Source organism: Patagioenas fasciata, chromosome W (assembly GCF_037038585.1).
Source record: "Patagioenas fasciata isolate bPatFas1 chromosome W, bPatFas1.hap1, whole genome shotgun sequence".
Lineage (NCBI taxonomy): Eukaryota > Metazoa > Chordata > Aves > Columbiformes > Columbidae > Patagioenas > Patagioenas fasciata.
In genome coordinates, this window is record NC_092559.1 from 66,681,416 (window position 1) to 66,692,201 (window position 10,786).

General features: G+C 44.9%; 1 long non-coding RNA gene across 1 annotated transcript in view; it reads right to left on the reverse strand.

Moving 5' to 3' along the window:
• Nucleotides 1–4,020, reverse strand: part of LOC136115750 (uncharacterized) — a 37,881-nt gene extending 33,861 nt beyond the window's left edge. The window contains exon 1 of the long non-coding RNA XR_010653259.2: nucleotides 3,530–4,020. This is a non-coding gene — a long non-coding RNA (uncharacterized lncRNA). The remainder of the gene's footprint in view (nucleotides 1–3,529) is intronic.
• Between the last annotated feature and the right edge of the window lie 6,766 nt (nucleotides 4,021–10,786).

Genomic DNA, 10,786 nt, shown 5'->3' on the forward strand with positions numbered 1-10,786 from the left:
CCGCCTCAGCAGTAAGCGTTCTAGGAGAGCTAATGTCACTATCCCCTTTTAGCAGTTTTACAATTGGAGCTAAATCCTCATTAGTGATCCCACAAATGGTCCGGACCCAATTCAGATCCCCCACTAGCTTCTGCACATCATTTAAGGATTGAATGACAGGCCGACATACTATTTTCTGAGGTTTCACTGTGGACTGAGAAATTTCCCAACCAAGATATTTCCATGCTGGTTGAATTTGTACCTTTTCTGGAGCAATTTGCAATCCTCTATGCTGCAATGTATCAGATACTTCATTTATCAACAAATCAGTCGAAAAAGTTTCCCCAGCTATTAATATGTCATCCATGTAGTGGTAAATCACTAACTCAGGATGAGATTTTCTGATTGATTGCAAGGCCCAAGCTACATAAATCTGACACATAGTTGGGGAATTTTTCATTCCCTGTGGCAAAACTACCCATTGATACCTTTTCGCAGGTTCAGCCTTATTTACAGAATTTATGGAAAATGCAAAACGTTTACAGTCATCAGGATGCAAAGCAATGGTGAAAAAACAATCTTTCAAGTCAATTATTAAGATCTGCCAATTTTCTGGAATCATGACAGGGGATGGTAATCCCGGTTGTAATGCTCCCATGTCTTCCATGGTATCATTAATTTTTCGAAGATCATATAACAACCTCCATTTCTTTGATTTTTTCTGAATAGTAAACACAGGAGTATTCCAGGGACTTGTAGACGGCTCTAAATGCCCTTTTCCAAGCTGTTCCTGTACCAGATCTTCGACATGGGCGAGTTTTTCTTTACTGAGCGGCCATTGATTTACCCAGACTGGATCATCATTTTTCCACTTTAATTTCAGTACGGGTCGCCCATCATCAATGGCCGCTTCTAGAAATTTTGTTGTTTTGTCACCAGACTTGCTCCTAGTTGTCCTAACACATCTCGTCCTAATAGAGAAACAGGGATAGACATCACATAAGGTCGTACAGAACATAGTGAATCATCAGATAACTTCATTTGTAAATGATATTTGCTCACCTGGGTACTCTGCATACCCCCAACACCCATGACTGGTATTTGCGGAGACTCGAGAGGCCACCAAGATGGCCAATCTTTTTTGCTGATAATAGTCACATCAGCACCCGTGTCTACCAGAATTTCAAAAGTCTGTGAATGACCAGTTTTATCTAAAAGAGTCACCTTTTCCATTGGCTTTGCCTTACTAATGTCTAGAGCTAAATACAATTCTGCGTTGTCAGTAGAATCAAAGCTTCCTTCTGCACACTCTTTAATTGAAACTTTTGGGACTTTTGCTTTAAATGGAACCAACTGACCTATCTTTGATCCTTTGGGAATGTGGACTGGTGGACTAAGAGTCCATACCATAATTGAAATGATACCGGCAAAATCTGCATCAATTATATCTGGAAGTGTAAAAATGCCTTTTCCAGTGACAGATGATCTCCCTAGAAGCAAAGCACTTAAACCATGCCCTAATGGTCCAGTCATGTTTGTTGGTATGCATTGTACCCGAGTGTCAATTAATGTTACATCTTTCACAGTTTCTACATCCACTCCGGCACTCCCTGAAGTGGCAGCGGTGACTGTGTCCAAGCAGCCTGAGACCTCACTTGTGTCGTTGCGCCAGGTCTCGGTGCACTCGTTCCCCCGTTTCCCGGTGCCTGCCCACTTTTATGAAGACTAGACTTACAGTCTTTAGCTTTGTGTCCAAATTTTCCACAGCGGTGACATACATTATTGTCTATTGGACCTGTAACCCTCTTATTTGATCTGCGGTAAGTCCGATTGACATGACATTGGAATCTGTAATGCCCTGTTTTTCCACATTTGAAACAAACTGGGCCTGATCTATTCGGATTGTGAGCTAACAGGGGCTTAATAGCAGCCGCAAATGCAGAAGCCATAAGACCAAATTTCTCTTCGTCTGAGCCCACCCTGGCACAAGCATCCATCATCTCAGCTATTGAGCTATGCTTTGGTAAAGCAAGCAAAATTTTCTTACAAACTGGGTTAGCATTCTCAACTGCGAGTGTCATAAGCAAAGGTTCTTTTACATTGGTATCAATCGGTGTCCTATCCAAGGCTTCCCTTAGGCGGTCAAGAAAAGCCATATACGATTCATTGTCCTTTTGCTTTACCTGAGTGTATGGAGGGACTGCTTTACCTCCTTCCGGTAGAGTTCGGAAAACATCTCTTGCAAGAGAGGAACTCTGCCGCAAGATGGCAGTATTTAACTGTGCCTGCGCTTGAGGGTTAGCAAATTCTCCTGCCCCTATCAGCTTATCTTTCGAAGCAAGGCGTAACGGGTCTCCCTCCTCACGGTCTAAATTAAGAATAGATGCTTCCTCACAAGCATCAATCCACCTACTTCTCCAGAGAACTTCTTGCATTGGTGTTAGTAGCAACGTAGCTAGCTGACGACAATCGTAAGGAGTTAATATTTGCCCATCATAAAGAGTATTAATAAAGCCTTGTGTATATTTTCCATGTAAGCCATACTGCTGCACCGCTTTTCTAGCCTCTTTTATCTCCTCCCAACGCAACCCAGCCCACCCGGGACTTTGATTACCCTGTTCGTCTCGCTGGTAAATGACTGGGTATGCACTTGTTATTTCACCTTCTATCATTGCATTTCTGATAATTCCTCGCCAATGTTTTTTAAGGTCATAATTATCCGTAGAACCCGAGCCCCCCGACGCACCCCCCTTCTCATCACCATCAAAACAATCGCCTTTCTGAGTGCTGGATTCTTTCACTAATAACTGATCTATTTTTTCACACAGTTCTTTTGCCCAGTTCTTATCCGGCGACTCCTTCTGTTCTCTTGTAGAAGTTGGAAGGGTGGAAGGCGGTGAAGGCGGACACGAATCAGTAAAAGAATTGATATTACACTTATTTATGAATTTAGCATTCTCAACTTTCACCAGTCCTTTTGACAAATTATCTGACTCCAGTTCTTTGGACTTCTTGGTCTCTCCAGGGTCGTGTGATGGTACAGGAGGCCATCCACTCGGTAATTTTCCTCCCTCTGCCCCAGACTGTTGTATCATCGGGGGTGCCGAAGGCACAACAGGGCATGGAGCAGGAAGGGTATCGAAAACACGAACTGGATAAGCTTCACAGTTATTTTTAGAGTTCTTATCAGGCTGCAACGCTGCAAAAATTCCGGTAACCGCAGCCCGCTCAGCCTTAAATTCTTTTAAGGTGGAAATTATAAGCTTCCATGTAGTCGCTAATGATTTAGCTTCTTTATCTCCGTCGCTAACCTTATCCCATAATTTCTGCCCTATATCGTCCCAAAGTTCAATTTTAAAAGCTTTCTCAGCTTCTGTCGGGTAGCCGTTAGTTCTGCAACAAACCAACAGTCTACGTATGTTACTTTCTTCATATTTAAGTCCTCTCATAGAGAGAATATGCAGGAGGAGTTTAACTATAGCTTCTTCCTCAGAGGATATATTCTGCCCCATAACTTCACTCTTCCCTCCTCCTGCTCCCAGCCACTCACCTTTTCCGGGGCCTTCTTCAACAAAATTTATCTGCGGAACGTCCGTACGCCTCCGCCCGGCTCTCAGTCCAGCTGAGCCGCCTCCGGCTGGGCCGCTCCAGGCTTTTCCCCGACCTTAGTGAGACGCCGTTCGGAGTATCACGTCGGGGTCACCATTTGTTGGAACGATAAAGGACTCAGCACTCCGATTCAATGTGAATCACGCCAAAGCCATTTATTACAGAAACATGTCTCCTTATATACGCAACTATTCTCTAATCACGAATCCACGCTCCAAGCATGGATTCGCTAAATGAGTATCGTGGGCAGTCCACACGCTGGAGCCCCACCGATGATAGGTCCGATGACTCACGCCATGCTGAGGCCCTGTTAATGAAGAAACGCCCCTCTTTCTCACAGCAGATTCTGTTCTCAGCTTCTCAAAGTGGCCTTGAGATTCCTTTGGGCCTGACTAATTCAACAACATATCTCCTTCTAACGAAACCCCTCCACAGTCTGTGACTAGACTTTTTGAGTCAGGCTGAACTCTCCAGCCAAATCAGTATTCCCAGAAGCATCTGTCCTCTTGTAACACCAGCCTACTGAAAATTTATGTTGGACACTTGACTCTTTGCAGAGTCGCATATAGCCATGTAGCCACAGATTCACAGGATTCAGTTCAAAGCAGTAGCATTCACATTAGCAAACAGGTTTCCATGGAGTAAGTTAATTACTGGACAAAGGCTCAGCTTACTCTATTTGTTCTGAAGACTGTTCTTTGATTCTGTACCTGAACTTCCATGAGCCTTGCTGTGCTGTGAAAAACTGAGGTAGAGGTAGTTTATGGTGATTTACTGGTTTATTTTTCTAAAACGCTTAAATTTAAAAAGGGATTAAGAAGTACTATTTTAGCTAGATAATTGCAAAAAAAACCAACCAACCAAACAAAAAAAAACGAAAACCAAAGTTGATAATTTTTGCAACATTGCCTAATATTTCTCAGATATTGGAGTTTTATAATTCATCACCCTTTTGTGTATTTTTATATTCTGGTGTAGCACAGATTTGTATGCATGCATAGGTATTTTAATATTCAAAAATATGAAACATTTGTGCATTTTTAAAATAAAAAAAAACAGATCTCAAAGATTAAAACTGGTAATTTCCAGTTTTTTATTAATGTTATCAATAAATCTAAAGGTAAAAAAAAAATCATAAGTAGTGGTTCTGATCTAAAAATGTGATTTCAAGAAAATGTTGCACAAAAATGCTCTGTGTGTTCCTTAAATGATACTGACAATAATTTAAATTCCAACATTGCCACATAGCATTAGAAACTTTAGTTATTAAAAAGGGTTGTGTTGTTATTAGGAAAAGAAATATTCTAGTCATTGTCACTCAGCTATAAAGTAGACAGCAGAGAGGAAGCAATCTAGGAGGCTCCTGCAGTGCATGGAAGACAACTTCCTAATACAGCTGGTTAGTGAGCCTACCAGGGAAGGAGCCCCACTGGATCTGTTGTTTGTAAATACAGAAGGGCTTGTGGGCAACATGTTGGTTGGAGGTCACCTTGGGTACAGAGATCATTAAATGATTGAGCTTACTATCCTTGGAGAAGTTAGAAGGGTGGTCAGCAGAACTGCTACTTTGGACTTCTGAAGGGTAGACTTTGACCTGTTCAGAAGGCTGGTTGGCAGAGTCCCTTGGGAGGCAGTCCTGAAGGACAAAGGAGTCCAGGAAGTCTGATCTCTCTTCAAGAAGGTAATCTTAGAGATGCAGGAGCGGGCTATCCCCATGTGCTGGAAGGCAAGCCGGCGGGGAAGAAGGCCAGCCTGGCTGAATAGAGAGCTGTGGCTGGAACTTCGGGAGAAAAAGAGAATTTATAAACTTTGGAAGGAGGGGCAGGCGACTCAAGAGGAATACAAGAATTCTGTGAGGTTATGCAGGGAGAAAGTTAGAAGGGCCAAAGCCCAACTAGAGCTGAGCCTGTCCACTGCTGTGAAAGGCAACAAGAAATGTTTCTATAAATATATTAGCAACAAGAGGAGGGCTAAGGAGAATCTCCATCCCCTGACGGATGTGGAGGGAAACATAGTGACAGAAGATGACGGAAAGGCTGAGGTACTAAATGCCTTCTTCGCTTCCTTGCCCCTCATGACAAGAAGCTACAGCAGAGCTCGGGTTTCCCCTCAGTCCACAAATCTGTGATGTAGCGTCTTTGTTCTTAATATCACTATGTAATACCGTAACCTCAGCCTCCGTATCCACCAGAGCTAATACATGGAAAATCCCCCCAGACTGCCACTCTATAGTTAAAGGAACATAAGGGCATCGGTCCCCCTCACGATAAGAAGCTACAGTGGTGGCAACTTTGGGGGACCCGCCAAACCTTCAGTCCCGCTGTTTAGGCAACTGCCAACCAGTGCCTTGCTTTGAAGCAGCAGGTGGGGTGGAGGGAGGGCGTGGCGGGGGGGCGATGGGGCTTGAGGCAGCTGGCTTTTTACCGTAGACATTAACTTTCGCCATCGGCAAAACATTTCCAATGTTGAAATCCCATTTAATTCTGATCGTGGAATGCCAGCCTGTATAAGATCATTCCACATTTTCTTTCTTGTCATCCATGCTGTAGCCCCTTTTGATTTTGCTGACTTTTCCTTGTTCACCATCCATACAGAGGGTCCCGAGAGCATAGTCCCAAGATCTTTCATGGCAGTTACCAGGGCACCTACATTACCCGCGGCACCTCGTATCGCTGATATAAGGTAGGGTTTCATTGAGACAGGTGTTCCCTTTAACAACTGCATTTTGATACTTCTTGCAACTGCTATACTATCTGGACTAGCTCCCAACAACAATGCATGAGCCATTTCCATTTGCTGCCACACTGTCTAATATTGTAGACCAGCTTCCGAGGGAAGACACTAATTCTCCAGATTCTGTATGTGCTGTTAAAACTGCTGCACACGACTACTGATATATTGTAGGTGCGGTAATATCTTGCCCGTCAGCATTTCCAACATTCTGCAGCTGAACAAATTCTCTTAGTATTGAATCATCATTAGATATAGGACATAACAAATCCTTTTCAGCCACTAACAAGTGGATTGATGCAGTTCCATTATCCCAGGCTCACAAAAGCCATTCTAATATACCTTCCCCAGTCTTTTGCTGATAAAGCTCCAAAAATTCCCTTAACTCTTTCAGAGTATAAGTATGCATAACCTGTACACCCCCATCTGGGTATTCCTGTTCTCCCATCATTTGTATGAGGGGTCGTACCTGCACCACATCCTTTTCATTTAAATCTGGAACCAATTCAAATTCAACTTCGGAATCCGAGGATCCACTGCAAATAGTTCCATCCCATTCCTTGGGATTCCATGATTGTTTCGTGGTGAGAGCATGAATCTCAGAAGTCAAAATTCTATTCTTCCCATGTTTATCCTGCCATTTATTAGCAATACATGCTACCAAACAATCCACCTTATCCTGTAACCCAGAGCATAGTTCTGCTTGAGACGCAATTACTTCATGCACAATCACCTTTGCACCTTTTAAAGTCTCAGTTGCATCCTTTGAAGTCCCAACTTCCTTTTCTAAGTCTGCCACTTTACTCCATAATGCAACAACTTCATGGTTAAGAGATTTAAGACCAGCAACAAATAGCCATCCCAATCTCCCTGATAATTTGTGAGAAGTAGACGCTGCTCTCCATGGAAACTTTAGCATGACGCTTCAATTACTTGGGGGTTAACCACCACCCCATCATCAGTCTCTGGCCATGCCTCTGGTGGAGCCAATTCAGACAGGAGAGAAGACACGGGGGCACAGGACTCCCTACTGGGCCATCCCGGAATATGGGGAGTTGCCCTTGAGGCTTCCCCTGTTCCCATTTTTTTTTTTGCAAACCACAACATGGTTGTTTCTAGCGACTGCCAAGCATGCCAAATGTGAGCACAGGCATGTTGCAAGAAGAGCCAGAGCCCACATATGCAATTGCAAAGAGCAAATTTATTTAGTTACCTCGCTACTGGGGGATCTCCGCGGCAGCAACTAAGCTCCTGGGCAGAGGTGACACAAGCAGAGATGCAGGCACTGCAGAATTCGGCCCTAATAGAAGATCACTGGGCCTGCTGCATTCACCTGTATTTCAAGGTTCAGAGCAGACGCAGCCTCCTGGTACGCTCTGCTCTTTCTCACAACAAAGCAGGAATCTCAGGTATAATGATAAGGTGCCTTAGAGTTTCCCACAGGTCTATGTTATCTAACAGAGAGGTTCTACTTGTCAAGCACACAAGGTCAGTAAAACAATTAGTGTGATGTATGTGTTTTCTCTATACCCCAGCTGCAAGTCACTTGAGCATGTTTACATTTCTCCTCCTCACTGTTCTTCTGCAACCCCCATACAAAGGCCAAGTGCAAGGTCCTGCACATGGGTCAGGGCAATCCCAAGCACAAATATAGGCTGGGTGGAGAATCGATTGAGAACATCCCTGAGGAGAAGGACCTGGGTGTGTTAGTTGATGAGAAGTTCAACATGACCTGGCAATGTGTGCTTGCAGCCTGAAAACTAACCGTATCCTGCATCAAAAGAAGCATGACCAGCAGGTTGAGGGAGGTGATTTTCCCCTTCTACTCCGCTCTCATGAGACCCCACCTGGACTACTGTGTTCATCTCTGGGGCCCCCAATATAAGAAGGACATGGACCTGTTGAAGTGAGTCCATAGGAGGGCCACGAAGAGGATCAGAGGTCTAGAGCATGTCTCCTATGAAGACAGGCTGAGAGCGTTGGTGTTGTTCAGCCTGGAGAAGAGAAGGCTCTGGAGAGAGCTTACGGCAGCCTTCCAGTACCTAAAGGGGGCCTACAAGAAAGTTGGAGAGGGACTTTTTACAAGGGCATGCAGTCCTGAAGGACAAAGGAATCCAGGAAGTCTGGTCTCTCGTCAACAAGGAAATCTTAGAGGCGCAGAAGCAGGCTGTCCCCATGTGCCAAAGGGTGAGCCATTGAGGAAGAAGGCCGGCCTGGCTGAATAGAGAGTTTTGTCTGGAACTAAAAATAAAAGGAGAATTTATAACCTTTGGAAGAAGGGGCAAGCTACTAAAGAGGAATGCAAGAATGCCATGAAGTTATGCAGGCAGAAAATTAGAAAGGCCAAAGCCCAACTAGAGCTGAGCCTAGCTACTGCTGTAAAAGGTAACAATAATTTTTTCTGTAAAATATATTCAGGAACAAAAGGAGAGCTAAGGAGAATCTCCATGGTCTGGGGGATGCGGAGGGGAACATAATGAGAGGATGAGGGAAAGGCTGAGGTGTTAAATGCCTTCTTTGCCTCAGTCTTCTAATAGTCAGTTGTGCTCCAGGTACCCGGATCCCTGAGTCGGAAGACAGGGGTGGGGAGCAGAGGGAAGCCCAAATAATATAAGGGGAAAAGGTTAGTGACCTGCTACACCCACATGTCTATGGGGACAGATGGAATACACCCAAGGGTGCTGAGGGAGCTGGCAGAGGTGATCACTACGCTACTTTCCATTATCTATCAGCAATCCTGACTAACTGGGGAGGGCCCAGCTGACTGAAAGTTGGCAAACTTGATGCCCATCTACAAGAAGGGCCGTAAGGAGGATCTGGGGAATTACATGCCTGTCAGTCGGACCTCGGTGCTGGGGAAGGTCACGGAGAAGATCATATTGAGTGTTATCACACGGCACAGACAAGACAACCAAGCAATCACGCCCAATCAGCATGGGTTTATGAAAGGCAGATCCTGCTTAACCAACCTCATCTCCTTCTATGACAAGGTGACCTGCTTATTCGAGGAGGGAAAGGCTGTGGATGTTGTGTATTTAGAATTCAGTAAAGCCTTTGACACCATATCCCACAGCATTCTCCTGGAGAAGTTGGCAGCTCATGGTCTGGACCGGCATACTCTTTGCTGGGTAATGAACTGGCTGGATGGCAGGCCCAAAGAGTTCACAGAATCACAGAATGTTAGGGATTGGAAGGGACCTCAAAAGATGATCTAGTCCAATCCCCCTGCCGGAGCAGGAACACTTAGATGAAGCTACATAGGAATGTGTCCAGGCGGGTTTTGAATGTCTCCAGAGAAAGAGACTCCACAACCCCCCTGGGCAGCCTGTCCCAATGTTCTGTTACCCTCACTGAGAAGAAGTTTCTTCTCAAATTTAAGTGGAACCTCTTGTGTTCCAGTTTGAACCCATTGCCCCTTGTCCTATCATTGGTTGTCACCAAGAAGAGCCTGGCTCCATCCTTGTGACACTCACCCCTTATGTATTTGTAAACATTAATAAGGTCACCCCTCAGTCTCCTCTTCTCCAAACTAGAGACCCAGCTCGCTCAGCCTTTCCTCATAAGGGAGATGTTCCACTCCCTTAATCATCTTTGTTGCCCTGCACTGGACTCTCTCCAGCAGTTCCCTGTCCTTCTTGAACTGAGGGGCCCAGAACTGGACACAATATTCCAGATGTGGTCTCACCAGGGCAGAGTAGAGGGGAAGGAGAACCTCTTTCAACCTACTAGCTTTGAGCGGCGGAGGAACACGCAGGTCGACTCAATATGAGTGATAAAGCATAGTTCGATTTATTAGCCCGAATAGCATATACTTATACAGTTCACGATAATTATGCATTCCTGTCACCTACTAATTGGCTTAAGCTCTAACAGTCACATTTGCATGGTCCTCCTACTTGCAGCTGCTAGCTATGCTTATTCTACATTCTTGTGCTGTTGAAAGCTGTTTGTGAAACTCTGCCAAGGTCTCAGTGACCTTGCTGATTTTACTGAAACAGTCAGCGGTTCCCACTGCGGCCTAGTCTTGCTACTTATGGTAAGGCCTTCAGAACAGGCTCTGCTTGTACAACTGCTCTGCAGACCCATGTCCCTTATTTTTAAGCCATTCTCCAACAACTAGCCACCCCCCTTCTAATATACCCCAGGATGCCATTGGCCTTCCTGGCCACAAGGGCACAGTGCTGGCTCATGGTCATCCTGCTGTCCACCAGGACCCCCAGGTCCCTTTCCCCTACACTGCTCTCTAACAGGTCCTTCCCCAACTTATACTGGAACCTGGGGTTGTTCCTACCCAGATGAAAGACTCACTCAGTTGTGGTGAATGGAGTCAGATCCAGTTGGTGGTTGGTCACGAGTGGTATTCCCCAGGGCTCAGTATTGGGGCCAGTTCTGTTTAATCTCTTTATCAATGATCTGGATGAGGGGATTGAGTGGACCCTTAGTAAGTTTGCAGATGACACCAAATTGG